Source organism: Pinus tabuliformis, chromosome 3_2 (genome assembly GCF_031772625.1).
Source record: "Pinus tabuliformis cultivar Carrire ecotype Pingquan chromosome 3_2, CPIR1, whole genome shotgun sequence".
Taxonomy (NCBI): Eukaryota; Viridiplantae; Streptophyta; class Pinopsida; order Pinales; family Pinaceae; genus Pinus; species Pinus tabuliformis.
In genome coordinates, this window is record NC_142302.1 from 607,504,733 (window position 1) to 607,520,801 (window position 16,069).

Sequence of the window (16,069 nt, forward strand, 5' to 3'; positions counted from 1 at the left end):
GGAAGATCAATTACCAAAACAAACAATCGTGAAATTATATCCTTTAAAAATATATAAAAAAATAAAATTATAAAGACTTAAATATAATTTAAAAATATAAGTTTAAAGCGAAAGAAATAATATTCTTTACTATTTCCTATATATTCATTTTTAGGTTTCTCAAATTTTCCTTATTCTTAGTTTTTTTTAAGGAAGATGAGATGTTTAATAATATGAGAATGTTAAATGAAATTTAAAATGTAGATGTTATTATGTTGAATGTTTATTTGTTGTTTTTTATTCTTATTTAAAATGAAAAATTTGATTAATCAATATGAAACATAGTAAATAAATATGGGATTTTGTAGATATCTTTTCATTTCTTAAAATTAATGAGATCTTTAGTTGATTCAAGAAGTGTTCAAATAATGTTAAATATGGAAACATAGTAACTAAATATGAGATTTTGTAGATATTTTTTCATTTCTTAAAATTAATGAGATCTTTAGTTGATTCAAGAAGTGTTTAAATAATGTTAAGAATAAGGAATTTAGAATACTAAGCAATATGTGGTTCCTTGAGTATAAGGAAGGTCAACTTTTTAGGATGCTTATTGGTTTTTATTATTTTTATTCTTTATAAGATGTTGCACCCTATGAAAACCTTATCAATCTACTTATATTTGTAGTCAATATCTTTAAAAACATTTCCAATTTGTTTGTTTTGTTTCACAATATGATTATTATTAAATATTTTTTAAACACTTAATATAAGCATATTAACGATGATAAGTTTAAGTGATTGTTCTTTTTTATATTTGTATAGAATTGACAAATGACATGTAAAAATAATATTATTGATATTACATGATGTGTAATTCAATTCACTATAACATATTAAAAAAAAATTACTATCAGTTATAAATAACATAATTCTATATCAATTTTATATAGAGAAAAAATAAAATAATTTAAATATTTCCTTTTCAAATAATATATATATATATAGATATATATATATATATTTTAAGGTACGATAGAGATTTTTAATTCTTTCAATGTTTAATACATGATTGCCATCAATCTACTTGTATATGTAGTCAATATCTTTACAAACATTTCAAATGTGTTTTTTTATTTCACAATATGATAATTATTAAATATTTTTTAAACACATAATATAAGCATATTAACAATGATAAGTTTTAGTGATTGTGTGCTTCTATATTTTGTATAGAATTGACAAACTACATATAAACATAATCTTATTAATATTACATGATGTGTAATTCAATTGACATGTAACATATGAAAAAAATTACTATTAGTTATAAATAACATAATTATGAGAAAAGTTTTTTGGCGTAAATCACATGATAGTACATTTATCAACGCGTTTCGAACCAATTAGTGTGGTTCATCGTCATGACAAGTTGAAGAACTAGATCATGGCTGCATATTAAATAGGGAGAGTAGATCATCCAACGGCTAGGTTTGAGTAAAAAAGGCTATATTAGGTCAGACTTGATAAACGACTAAGAATGACTAGATTTGACTATTCAATTTGTTTAATTATATAAAATTGTTATGCTAAAATAATAATTCTATATCAATTTTATGCAGAGACAATCAAATGATTTAAATATTTCTTTTTCAAATATTACATATATAGATGTTTCTTTCTTTCTCATTAATTTAAGGTATGATAGATTTTTAATTCTTTCAATATTTAATACATAATTGCCATGTATTATTTTAAAAAATATTCAATAACAAAATAATTCAATGTATAATGTGTACACATGTGTGTGACTATATATATATATATATATATATATATGTAAGAGATGTGTAATATTTTAAAAAATATTAATATAGCAATTAATATATAAAAAATATGAAATAATTTTTGAGTGCTGTTTAAAATTAGTAGAAATTTATTTTAATTTTAGATTTACCAAGAGTAGAGAAGAATCAAATCTCTCAAGATGCAAACCTTTACTTAAGTTTTAGATAAAAAATATTTCATTTTAAAAAATTTAATTCCTGTAAACAATTAATAAATCTAAAATTATAATAAACCTATAAAACTCATAATAATAATATAAATAACCAAAATTATGAAAAAAACACTTTCAAATACTAAAACATATATAGGTTATAAATGCCATCAAATTATAAAGAAAACCCGTCAAAATCTAAAATACAATATCAATATACTCCTCAAAACAAATACAAAGCCAAAGCATTTTGTAGAGGGTTTTGAGGGGGATGAATTTAATTGAGATGTGACAGGTTTATATTTTTTTGATTTTTTTTTAATAAATTCTTCGTTTCCAACGTGTCAAAATCTAAAATACAATAACAAAATACTCCTAAAACAATATAAAGCGAAAGCATTTTGCAGAGGTTTTCAAGGCGATGAATTTAAATCGTAAAAGAATATGGCAAAAACCCATAGAATATGGCAAAAAAAACCCATAGAATATGTTTAAAGCGTAAAAGGTGGGTAAATAATGTGAGAATGTGTGATGTGACTTGGAGTTTAAATTTGCAAAACGATATTGGTGCAACAATTTTGTTGGAACATAAATATTAATAATAATATTATTTTATAATTTTAATATTTATATTTTAATCAATTTAACTACTTATATTATACAGCTTAAACTTAAAGCGAAATTAAAAATTAATAAATAATAATCCCTTTTTAATATCATATTATCATACTATCAAATAACCTAATCCCATTTCTCTATGAAATCCTAAACATTTAGATATGTGTAGTTTTATGAAAAGAGTAAATTAACATTTCATTTTCATTATATAATGTGTTATAACTACATCAAAGTTTGTTAAAAGGTCTTCATTATTAACATATTCATAATACAGATCCTAATGTTTGTTAAAAAGTTTTCATTACTAACACATTCATAATACAAATTTTAATATCATGTAGATTCACTAATTATAAATATAATTTATTAATATAGTTACAAATATCATGATTATTATTATTTATATTTTCATATTATATATATATATATATAATTTGTATATTCAAAATCTGGAATTACGCTGTCAGAACCGTTTTTACAAAACTTCAACAAAATTAGCAACAGTCTGAGATCTATTTCCAGGTCCCAATACATCTAGATTTCTAGTTTCTTCTTTCTACAAACCTTTGCAACTATTACAAAACACTGAAAAATCCATAGATTCTAAGGAAAACACCTAAAATAAACAAAAAATGACATAACATGTAACAAGCAATATGCTAATTGGACTTCCCAACTTCCTCGCATTCATCCTTTTTCTTGCCCGCTCGGCCTGACTTCTGCATCTTCCACTCTTGCCTGTGTTTGCATTTGAGCAACGAACTTGTCTAGCTGCCCTATGATAATCTCCTGCACCTCTCTGAAGATGCTATCTCTTAAAACATCCAAGTTAGCAGACAGAAGGTTTGTCTCCAACTTCACAACCCGTCTTTCCAGCATGGCTTCCATAGCTTCGAACTTAGAATTCATATGCTCAACATTTGCTGCCCTATCTTTCTCAAGGAGATCGACGCGATGGGTGAGGAGATCCATCCTACCCATAATCAGCTTAAACAAAAACTGAGTAACCCTTTTCCATCAAGCTAGGCCTTCCACCAGAGTTTTCTCATCTTGAAATTGTCGAGGCTCCATCACTGCTCCTTCCCTTCTTACATTGTTCTCACCCCAACGCTCTCCTTTCACTACCATAATTGAATCCAAAGGGGACTGCATCAATTTATAAACCACACTTTCCTCATCCTCCCTTGCCTCTGCTCATGCCATTATCTCATGTAAATCCTCGATCTAAAGACCCATTAAATATTCCTGCAATTCAATGGCTCTTCCAAACCATCGCTGCAACCAATTTGTCGGTGATTGAAATGTTAGCCATCGTTTCACCATTAAAGCAACTTTTTGATTTACAGACTTAATTCCTTGCTGAAGTGATGGATTGTTGCTCTCGTTATGATATTAGTCGATGTCTATGCGAACCAACAAAGAGAATGTCCTTGAATTCCTCGGGGTCGCCATGCATTAAAAACATTCCTGCTTTATTCCATTTGTCCTTCTGTTCTGCCACGATTTCACACATTTTCCAAACCTCAACCTAAATGAGAGGGGAATTAACTTCTTTGTCTGTCATATTTTATATAAATGGATTGTAACCCGTTGGCCTCCCATTTGTCTTGCACTCACCCTCACCCAAATGAACCCCACAATTTTCCAGGCCGCTGACGACAAAATTAGGGTGACGAAAGATATGAAACATTTCATATTGTTCAAAATTTACTATTTGATGTTCAATTCTCAACATGAGTGCAGATTTTTTATCCTTTTGTTTTGCAAACATGGGAGAAAACATCCTTATTTCTATTAAGGAGTCACCTATCACTTTGATTTTTTTGATCCTCAGAGCTAGAGCGAGATCTAATCATTTCCACAATGTTAGCAATTTTTCTCTGTTGTTTGTTGCAACCCCTAAGCCCCATGAGTATTTTATTTCAACTTGTTCTTCAAGGCAAAGTAATACCCCTCCCGCTCCTGCCACCCAATTTTTTTTTTTGATAGGGAACTAGCAACTTCCTTAGATATATGCAACAACCCACAAGCCACATATATCAGGAACTCATATTTCATCCTAGGACCGAGATGTCTAGAGACCACTGGTATTGGAGCCAGGATCCTAGACTCCAACGCGATGCTTATCCCTCTAACCTTATTATGATGAGCCACATCTCTAGAGACTTGAACTTAAGTGGATGAGATGACAAACCACCATTCCCACCACTCAAACTAAACACCCATTAATAAAATATTTTAAAAAAGAATTATTATTGAATTTTTGTTTTTTAAAATAACTACTCATTGAAATGAAATACATCATGTAAATTAACTAATATTATAAAAATTAATTTAATTATAGCATTCAATTAATTAATTATAATTACAATGTTTATAAATAATAGACTATATTTGAAATATAATATGCATGAGCATTTAAAAATTTAAAAATTGAGTGAATGTAGATATTGATTTTTTTTCCTCATTGGTTATATATATATATATATATATATATAATTAATTTTTCACCAATGAATATATTTCTTTCTATTTTATATATTTCACTTTTAACAAATAAAAAATCTAGTCTTTATTGATCGGTGGATTATCCATATGAAATGTTGCATTTATATGCTTGTGTTCAAGCAAGTTAAATCCTTAAAACAATTTTAGTCTTTCTGAAAATTTAGAAATCTTTTAATCTTTTTAAAATAATTGAGAGTTTGTTGAAGTATAATACTTGTTTTCTTTACTACTATTAATAATAATAAAATATAATGTAATTTTAAGGTTATATTTAAGCTCGACATCAAATCGTTGTATAAGATCTTATTATTTGTGGGACAAGGGACTCGCTTTATGTGACAATTTCACTGCTAAAGTCTATGAAGGTGTACATACTCTACCCCTCTAGATTTAAACCTGTGATTTCCTAATAAAAAACACATATTCTTAACCATTAAACCCACACAATGCATATCTTTCTTTTGCATACAAAAACTTTCAATCAAAATTTGAAATGTATTACATTTTTTAAGGGCTTTGTAAGTCACACAAATTGCCCAAACTTCCCTTCTCTTTTGCACTGTGTTTACAACACTACAACATCATGTGAAATTATAATAAGCTTATATTAAAAACATTGTTATAGTCGTGAGTAAATGAGCATGTCCAAAAGAGTCATTTTGCAAATTAATGTATTGGTAGACATTTCACTCATTTATTTATTAAAGTCAATTGTGCCCTTTTTCAAATCATCAATACTTTTTATTAATCCTGTAATACTTTGTCTAAACCTTAACACATCATCCTTGCTAAAAGGGAATGATTTACACTTCACAAATTTATCAAGAAGATTGTATAATCTATGGGCAACTTTGTCTCCCATGCTTACTTCCATTGATAATGCAAAGGAGCGATGCTTCAAATAATTTTTCACCATCCAAGGTTTGAGATTTCTTACTGTATTAATCTTAAATCTAGGAAGCTACATATTTAAAAATAATGTGACGATTCCACAAATTATAAGAGGTTACTTGATAATTACTTTTTTAGTTTAGGCATAATTTACCTTTGTAATATTGCATTTTGCCAGAGAAAGAAAAAAATAAAAAATAAAATAAAAATAAAAATTGTGTTTCATCAATTTAAAATTTCAAACCCAAATTTAAGAATTTGTAATTTTTCACTATAACACCTACTTATATTTTTTAATATAAGTATATTTGATTAATTTTTAATATACCGTTATTTAAGATCTAATGTGACACATCCCCTAAGAACCCTTAACCAATTATGAAATACCTCCCAACACAATAATGTGATTCACAATTATTTATTAATTTTATCAAAAATCCCTTGAAATATACACCTTTATAACAACACCATCACTAAACCATGTGAAGGTTTGTATGAACTGTATGCATTAATAGATAGTTTTTGGGTTAGCCTGGTTATGAAGTCTTACTATAACTTCGTGTTGGAAATGATAAATACAGATTTTTTATATTTTGTAAAATATATAGATATATATATCTATTTTACAATCAAAATGTAAGTTTATGACTTAAAAAATAATGATAGTAAAATTAATAAAGTTAAACAAATAAATTGAAATACGGGGTAACGGGTATTTATGCCTCCTTTTATTTAGTAAAAAATGTCTTTTAATTTAGTAGGAAACTATGTGAGAAGCCAAAGTTTCATCTCTACATTCACGACTTTGGCTATGCAAAACAGTTTTGATCAATTTAAAAACTAGCAATTGTCCCAAAAGGTACAAAGAGAGGCCGATAGGATTAGTAAAAGGAAGAGAGTTCTATAGATAGTCAGGCATATATAAAGTTGAGTAGTGACGAAGGCAATAACCACATTGACCATCCTGTACCAGTACATTTGATATTAAAAGAACAAAACCAAAACCAAACCATTCATATCAATATAGTAAGTGTAGAACGCGTTCATACTTACTAAGATTATTGGCAACACGCTTTTTTTTTAAGTAAAAAGTAAATTACAACGTTGACACTACAACTAAAACATTAACGTTATTAAAATTTTGAAACCGATTTTAAATTCATGTATTATATTTTTCAAAGTATTTTGGGAAATCTTGTGAAATAAGGAATGCAATTGGTAGTATAACCAACTTGTCTGTAATAATTATTAACATCACACCATACAAGTATCTGTAGACAGCAGTAACGCTTAGTCATGAAATTGCGAACAGAGATAACCAGAGAACCGCCAAATACTACTCCAGGAATTGTAGATTCAAATTACTGTAAAAGCAATTAGGTCTTGTATTTGGGCTTACGAATCCAGATAATATAGATTCGAATTAACTAAGATCAATTATGTAATCTGCATATATCCTTTCAAAAGAGAAATAGCGCGAACCAATTTCGACACTGGAAGTGTTGGAGTTGTACCGTCATGAAAAGACTACTCCACATCAAACAGCTGAACATAACCATTGAATGTTGAGTATAAGTAGCGATAATCAGAGAATGCAGAAGATGACAGCTGTGAGAAATCATTTATTTTCTGTACAAAGTTTCTATGTCTCTAACTTCCACTACATTCGATTCTCCCAAACACAAATTCCAAACATGGCCTTACAGATACACAAAAATTTGGCCATATGCTTCTTGAATATCACCACTATAAACAAATAATAATGTATTAAAAGTTAACAATTGTCTATGAAGGGATAAGGTACACAGAAAATGACTTCAACTTCATAACATGTAGCAATTGAACCTTACAAGACCGTTGGTCTGCAATATAACCTTTATTAGCTCTTCAAGTGTACTAATTTCTGACATCTATTCTCTTCATCACTGCAGGTTACTGAGAGTGGAAGGCAGGAGTGCCATCTAGTTGCCACTGTTGGTAAATTTTCTGTCATCTGGAACTTCCGGCAAGTAAAAAACAGCGACATGTGTGTTACAAGGGCCAGAATGGGCTAAAAAGCTACTATTGCTACAAGATTGTTCCAAAAGATGAATCCAGTGTGGATAGCAAATTTATGCATGACAAATTTGCTATTACAAATTCTCCAGGAGCTCCACTTGTGGTTGCAACACCAAAGAAAGTGAGCTCTTTCAGCATAGCATCTTAACAATAACATCCATTTCACACTAATCATGGCGTTGAGCAATTAACTCAAGTGATGAACTATAAATAGTTGTACTGGCTTGTGCATATAACATTCCACACCTTATTGGGTGGGGTAAAACTAAATTCTTTATAGATTTATAATCTGTTGTATAGCTGAGAGATTGGGCATTTGGTGCGTTTGAAGCAATGCTTGCTGTAATCTGTGTAAAGTGATGAACAGGAGCTATTCTGCTTGTAAGTCTGTGTAAAGTTATGAATTGAGATTATTGGACATGGTAAATTGATATTGGAATTGGATTTATGTCCATATCTGCAAATTTCTAAGCAATTGAGAGTTTTAGAAAACAGAGTAATAGCAGTGTGCACAAGTGTCTGGAGCATCTTCGAAAGCTGAACATCCAAATGATATAAAACTGAAGTTTGTGAATGTGATGGAAGGGTAAAATGCTAACATGTTTTTGTTGTTTAATGTAGAAGGAATCTTGCCATTTGGGCTCTAGAGCCCAACCTGCTCTCTCGTATTGCAAAACACAGATCATTTAAGCAACAAAAAGCACAGAGCAGTGGACCATGTACTGGATTGCAGAAAATGACAGTTGTGAGAAATCATGTAGTTTGTGTACAAAGTTTTTGTTCTGGGGTATACTGCATTCAATGGAAAAACAATTCATCTTTAGAGAACAGAAAATGCAGAGTGTTGTGGATGCCTTAAATTTAGTAGACCTTGGCCATACTATCTTATGAAGTTCGGCTGTGCTGGCTATCAGATTATTTTAGGATTGTGATTTTGGGCATCAAGGTTTAGTTTATTTCTTATGACTGCTTATGACTGCTTTCAGATTAACACTTACGAATGCGGTCTCCATTGAGCTATTAAAATAATACAGTTAAGCTTCAAAATCTTTTGTGCCTGCAAAATTAGTCAAATGACCAAGATATTTGTTTAACACAAAATCTTGATGATATGGCACAAGATATCCTTGAAATGAAACAATATATATTTGGTAGACACGTAGAATCCACTGAGATGGAAGAAAGAACACAGGAGTTAAAAAGGTCATTCCATGAGCTTAATGAAAACTCTGGTCTAATTTTAAAAGAAATACACAGACTACAAAGAATCTTAAAAGGAGAAAGATCCTTATCCTTGTCTCCTCATACAATAAAGGAAATGGATTCTCAATTTCCTAAATTTACCAAATCTACTTATGGAAGAGAAAAACATAGATATTTGCAGCTCAAAATGCTCTATAAAGCAACTTAAATAATTGCAAGAAAGTAATTGTTGCTACTGATCTAGCAAAAGAAAATGCCTCTTTAGTGAAATCTCAATTTGAAAATTTGAAAGACAATGTAGATAATTTGAATACGTTTTTCATTAAAACATTGAATATTGATTTCCTTGAGTCTTCTATTATTAATCATCCTCCTAGATCTATAAAGGATGATGTAGTAGTAAAACCTTTCTAATATGCATGGAAAAATGGTGCCAAACAAAGTTTGGATCTAATATAAAAAATCCTTATGGTCCTAGTAACTCAGAAGATTTCAATAGTATTTCCCATGACAACATAGATCCCACATCAATCACAAATAGGATCACATGGTATGACATGGTGCAAATACTAACATGTGGGTTTACTAACAATCTTGAACTTTTGTGGGAGAGAATCCATCTAAATAAAAGTTCAGAATAATGACTTCCGAGAAATCAGTGGAAGAATTAATCAAAGTAGTATTTGCTAAATTTTATGGCAGTGCATTATTAGATGAGCAACTTCCTGCTATCCTATTCATGAAACAAAAGTTTTGTGATATCTTCCAACTTCTTGAACTCTTTTGTACAATGTAGGACTTATCAAATCTTAGACCCTAACGATATTACATATGTCAGGACATATTTAGCACCAATGCGTAGTAAAACTCTAGAACTCATTCGAGAAACATATCCAATTGAGATAAAAAAAATTCAGATGGCAACCAATGGCACCATTTCATTTACCTTTCAAAAAGATGAACAGGACCTAAACTTATCCACATTATAAGCCAGCAGCTGTAATCTACAGTAAAGAATGTCAACTGAACAAACCTGTCCTCCAAAATGAAAATGATAGCACTTCTAAAATCCAAGGAGTAAAGGCCCAAGAGCCATATCTAGACAATATCAAACTAAAATAACTGAACTCACAATACTTGGCACTCTAACATGCATCACCAAGCATGTAAAGAGCCCAGAATAAAAGAAATAGTTCATTATAAAGAAAACACCTCTACTGTCAAGAACTATCCTCATCTACTATTTTAATTGCAAATATGAATCTGAAATGCATGAGAGATAAAATTCCCATAAATTCTAGGGATTTGTGGTGCTGGACGTGTGTTATTTCTGAAGGAAAACCATAGTTTCTGTTTCAAAGCTGCATTGGCAGAAGGTACCAACTACTGGGCAGAGTTAAGTGCATTTTCAATACTGAAAAATTTAACAAGCAAGAAAGGTACTGCTGAAATCCAGATACTGGGAGAGACAGAGCTAGTCACCAACTGGGTAAATGATAAAAAAAAATATGCAGATTTTGACCCTATCAACACTAATAGAAAGAATTAAAGAGCTGAATGAAAATTTCCCTAATAGGTTGTTGTAAACATCGACCTATCTAAAGTGAGAAACGTGTTTCTTTATAAAAAAAGTTGTTGGTTGAATCATAAAACCGAAAACAAAGAGCAGTGGACCACGTACTTGAATACTCTTTGTTCATACAACAGAGAACAGTTCTATTAAATACCTGTGAACATCGTAAAGTGGGCGGCCGAAAAACTTGACTGAACTGGAAAAATAGAGGTGAAAATATAGGTGAGAGGCTGACTGACTTGACTGGACTGGGGCATACAAGCCCAGAAAAATAGTAGGGCTGTCGTCTTAAATAATTTCGGCGCGCTCTTCTTTCATCTATACTCCCCATCAATCGTGGAAAACTCGCTGTGTCGACTTCATATGAAAACCTGCGCATGGTGTATATATATATATATATATATATATATCAAGGGTGTGAAACACACTCAAATCCAATCAGGAAAAATGGATCACAATGCTTTTCCTTTTCTTCTTATATTATTGCTTCTGTGCATGCTTGCCTCTCTGCCTGCGGCGATGTCTAAGCCATATAATTCCCATACCCATGCCCATCAATATGTGTATGACACCATGCCCCCTGGATTAACTTCACTTCAACGTCATTCCGATTCTGAACGCATGGCTGAGGAGCCTGATTTCAATTTATCATCAATAGACGTCCACGAGAAAAGGGACCTCCATGCTCTCTTGTCGTTCCGGAAGGTCATCACGTCGGATCCAATGGAGAAGCTCTCCAACTGGACGGCCGACAATTCTGAGAATATATGCTCCTGGTCTGGCATTCGCTGCAGAAAATACAGCAGAAGGGTAGTCGCCATAGACCTCTATTGCTTCAATTTGGAAGGTACCCTTTCTCGGTCTCTTGGCAATCTGTCTTTACTACGCACTCTCAATCTTTCTGGTAATAGTCTGACTGGAAGAATTCCGCCCGAATTTGGTGAGCTTAAAGAGCTACAAGCACTTCAACTGCGGGTGAATCTTATCAAGGGTTCTATTCCGAAGGAGTTGGGTATGTTGCATAATCTGCAGATCTTGGATCTTTCTTCTAATCGTTTGACTGGAAAAATTCCCCTGGAGCTTGGCGAACTTGAAGCGCTGCGAGTCTTGAACGTCGTGCATAAGGTGGAAGATAACTGCAGGAAGTTAACACGACCCGCCATTCCCTCGCAGAACCACTCCCTCGCAGAACTGTCCCGCCAGAATCCGATGCCACGTGTCAGTACGAGGAACAAAGGAGCCATTCAGAATCCGATGCCACGTGTCAGCACGAGAGCCAAAGGAACGACGAAAGTCTGTTCCAAAGGAAGGCCTATCGGCCTAATGAACCAAATTAATAGATTTGAACGTGAAAGTGGAATTTGGATTATCCATTAAAAAACACTTCACCATAAATGAAACGATTTGAGTTTACGTTATATAACTTTGAAATTGACCTAAGTAAATAAAATATTAATATTTTATTTATTTATTTATTTGTTTGTTTGTTTGTTTGAGTTTGGTAGGATTATATTTTCGTCATGTCCAATATATCACTTTGATTGGGGTGGGGAAATGAACTGGTGACTTCACATCAAAGAGTGCCTTAACAAAGCACTTGACCACCGTCTAACCACATGAACTTATCTCTCCATTCTTAAAAAATGTCTTTTTTTTTTTTTGTATAATTTTATATAGTCTATCATTTAAAAAATAAAAAACAATTCATCAATGACAAAGAGACCATGAATGATTCTATAACTTAGACTTTGAAATGCGTTTCTCTATGGTTTATGAATAACCAAAAGAAGATCCATTTAACAATGATATCAACATAAACAATTATCATTTTCCACACGCATTTTAATATAAATATTGTGATAATTGACACAATTAATTTAAGCAAAAGATTTATCTTAAATTCGGATCTATCAAAGGTCGAGAGGGATCTAAGCCGATACTCTTACATTCCATAATGGGTTTCTTCAAGCTTTTAAATAGGCTTCATAATAACAAATACCATGAGTTGTAAATTATCATTTTTATTTTGTTTTGTTTTGTTTTTATTAGGTGGAGTCAAAATGTTTAAATAACATAACATAATAGGACATTAAATCTCTTCCATATTAGGATGGAGAGCACCTCCCAACACAACAACAATTCCAAAAATAATATGTAACCTAGGTGAGCCCAAAAAAATTGTTCTATATAAATTCATTAATATATATAAAAAAAAATTGTTAATGTTTGTATTTTCTCTTAAATCCTTATTCTCGTAAAACAATATAATATGTATGCAATAAACCCTAAAATCCTTATAAAAAAATATTTTAAAATTTCAATCCTTTACAGTAGAAAGATTTAAATATATTTATAACATTGTAATTAATTTAATTTCACAACTCTAATCCTAATAACTAAAAACACCATAGAGTTTTAAATGTTTTTGGACCATTCAAAAACCTTAAATTGCAATATAAACCATAGATTTATTACTTTTAGCAATTAATCATTTGCTAAAATTTCAGGAAATTCATTTAGAATTGGAGAAGTAGAGGTATTATTTATTATGTTTTTCACTTAATATTTTGTATTTTTTTTAAGGTGGCAAAACCTATTATAACTCACTTGTCAATCAATAATGAGGATAATTATCATTTGTTGCTATCTAAAAATTTGAGATAATTTGTCACCATTATTCAATGAGAATTACGCCACCTAAAATAACAAGTGGTCCAAGAGGGGGCAAAATTTCTCTCTTGCCAAATGCCTCTAGGTCTTGGGTGATTAACCAATTTCCTTACATCCAAGAAAGACGAGCTCTTAGGCTATCAAAAACAATTTTAAGATTCACTCCAAGAGCAAAAGACAATTTTATCCTAGATATATATATTGAATGAACTTCTTTTAAACAGTGAGAAATCCTATCATGACCCAATTGCCAAACCAACAATGGAGACAATCATCACTAGTTGTTATCTATGTGCATGTTGACTCATCATCATTAGGAAATCCACGCCACTTGGAATAACCCTTTAGTGGTTTGTAAGGGGATAGGCTTTCATTGACACCAAATGCTTTTGTGTCTTTGGCTATTAACTTATTTCCTTACATGTAAGAAAGAAAAACTCTTAACCAAGTAAAAGTCATTTTAAATCACACTTTATAACTAATTATAAATTCACATCTTAAGGAAAAAAATTCTAATATTTCATATATATTTATAATATGACTTAAATAATATAAAGCATTACCATACTAAATATAAATCATATAAAAATAATATTGAATGCAAGATAGATTCTATGGGTTTGTATGCCCTAAAATTGTTTGTGTTTAGCTAAGAGTCAGTCTTTCTCGGACATAAGAAAACATGTTAACGACCGAGAAGCATTTGATAGGAGAGAAAGCTTGCCCCTCTATGGACCACCAACAGATAATTACAAGTACTGTAGTTTTCCTTGAATAGCAATAATGAGTCAACCTACATTTGTAAATAATAATTAATAATAACTATCCTACTATTAATTTGACAACTAAATTATAATAAATTTTCATATTATTTAAAAAAATAAATTCTAAAACATATAAACAAGTAATTATCTTAAAAATTTAATTCTATGTGATTAAGTCTAATAATCAAACACTACGTAGTGCTTCACAAGCGGACTTGGACGGTTAAGTGTCATGAGACGTGCGTGTTAGTACCATGAATGGAAAAGGAAAAACATAGAGGACCATAAATCATGCCATATTTGTGAGACATAATGTGTATGCTTAATAGATTTAGTGTATCATATGCAATTATGTCCCATGTTAAATTATTATTGAGCAAATCCAAATTCCTAAATACAAGTAACTCTTATAATGATCTAAATCAATTGTATATAGAGTTTGTTTTATAAGAAAAAGTGTATTTTGTTTTAAGAGCAAAATTTCATATATGTAATTAATATATAATTATTTTTTTTACCCTTAATATTATTAATAGTGTAAATCTAATATGGATGATAAAAATGTTTATGTAACATAAGCAATTTGGTTAGTTGATTTAATAGATAGTTTGAACGATAAAAATGTCTATGAAACATAAGTAATTTGGTTAACCATTATGGTATGACAATGTGTTGGGATGATTTTTATAATTGATAAAATTTCAAAAAAATATGTATTTTGATAAATTTTTTTCTCTAATAATATATTATTTTATTATTATTGTTATTATCTTTTCTCCTGATTATGTTTTGTGTATTAGATATGTGTTTATTAGTACATGAAATTATTTATTGGTTGAAAGCATTGAGTTTATGGTGTCTAGACCTTTACATCTTCTTTACATATTTCAATTATATCTTGACTATAAAGGAAGTATTGGGTCCAATCCCTCCAAATCATTTCATACTTTCATGAAGTACTTGTGTTAAATGTTATTAAGAAAAGTAAGGATAAAGGGTCAAACAAGAAATCACTCATGCTCATGTTCCAATAAATCCAATAATAGAGGACATTGTCATTTATTGATGCATATATTAATAAGATTTTATTTATGGTAAGGGAAAGCACAAGCTACCATGAAGTTTGAATGAATAGAGAAATATAGGCCCTTTTCCAAGCCTTAAAATTAACTCAATTATGCATTCAAACATATCAATGGGTGTGCAACAAAGTCAATTATTGACTTTGTTTCACACTTGTCAATATGGCAAAAGGCATCAATGTGACCAAATACATAATTGAGTTAGTTTGAAGTATTTTAGGAAGAAAATTGTATTGAATGATCAACCCTCGTAGCAATAAGGATTGCATAAAAACTCTAGTAGTCTAAACACAATGATCTGACATTTTTCTAGTCACTGAAAATAACCTACAAGGAAACCAACATTTTTGCCTAAGATCTAGTAGGAATTATTTTAGATTGATTGAATCACATATTAGATGTTAACATTACACAATTCAATTAGAGTGGGGTTATTTGAGAGTCGTCAATCGATTTCAACATTGAAAACAACAGTTTCATCAATTCAAACTTGTAGTTTCAATAAAGGTTGTCTCGTCATATTTAAATAATGGAAAATTAGGAATGGTCAATATCATAAGATGTTAATCACTCTTCTAAAATAAACCTTGGGGTGAAAAATTTAAGGGCACACTACCAGTTCCAACTTACTCTAGAGATTCTTTTCCTACTAACTCAAGTGCATGGAATGCAATCTCATTTCCCCCCATTAAATTAGCCTTTCACAAAATAGTTTCAAGCCAAA

The 16,069-nt window shown here is 30.5% G+C and overlaps 1 long non-coding RNA gene across 1 annotated transcript; it reads right to left on the reverse strand.

Annotated features, from left to right (window-relative positions):
- Positions 1–10,033: 10,033 nt before the first annotated feature.
- LOC149182082 (uncharacterized) lies at positions 10,034–11,208 on the reverse strand. Its single transcript, XR_016257582.1, has 3 exons — positions 11,069–11,208; positions 10,203–10,289; positions 10,034–10,072 (listed from the first exon to the last, which is right to left on the reverse strand). It is a non-coding gene; the product is annotated as an uncharacterized LOC149182082 (long non-coding RNA).
- Positions 11,209–16,069: the final 4,861 nt, after the last annotated feature.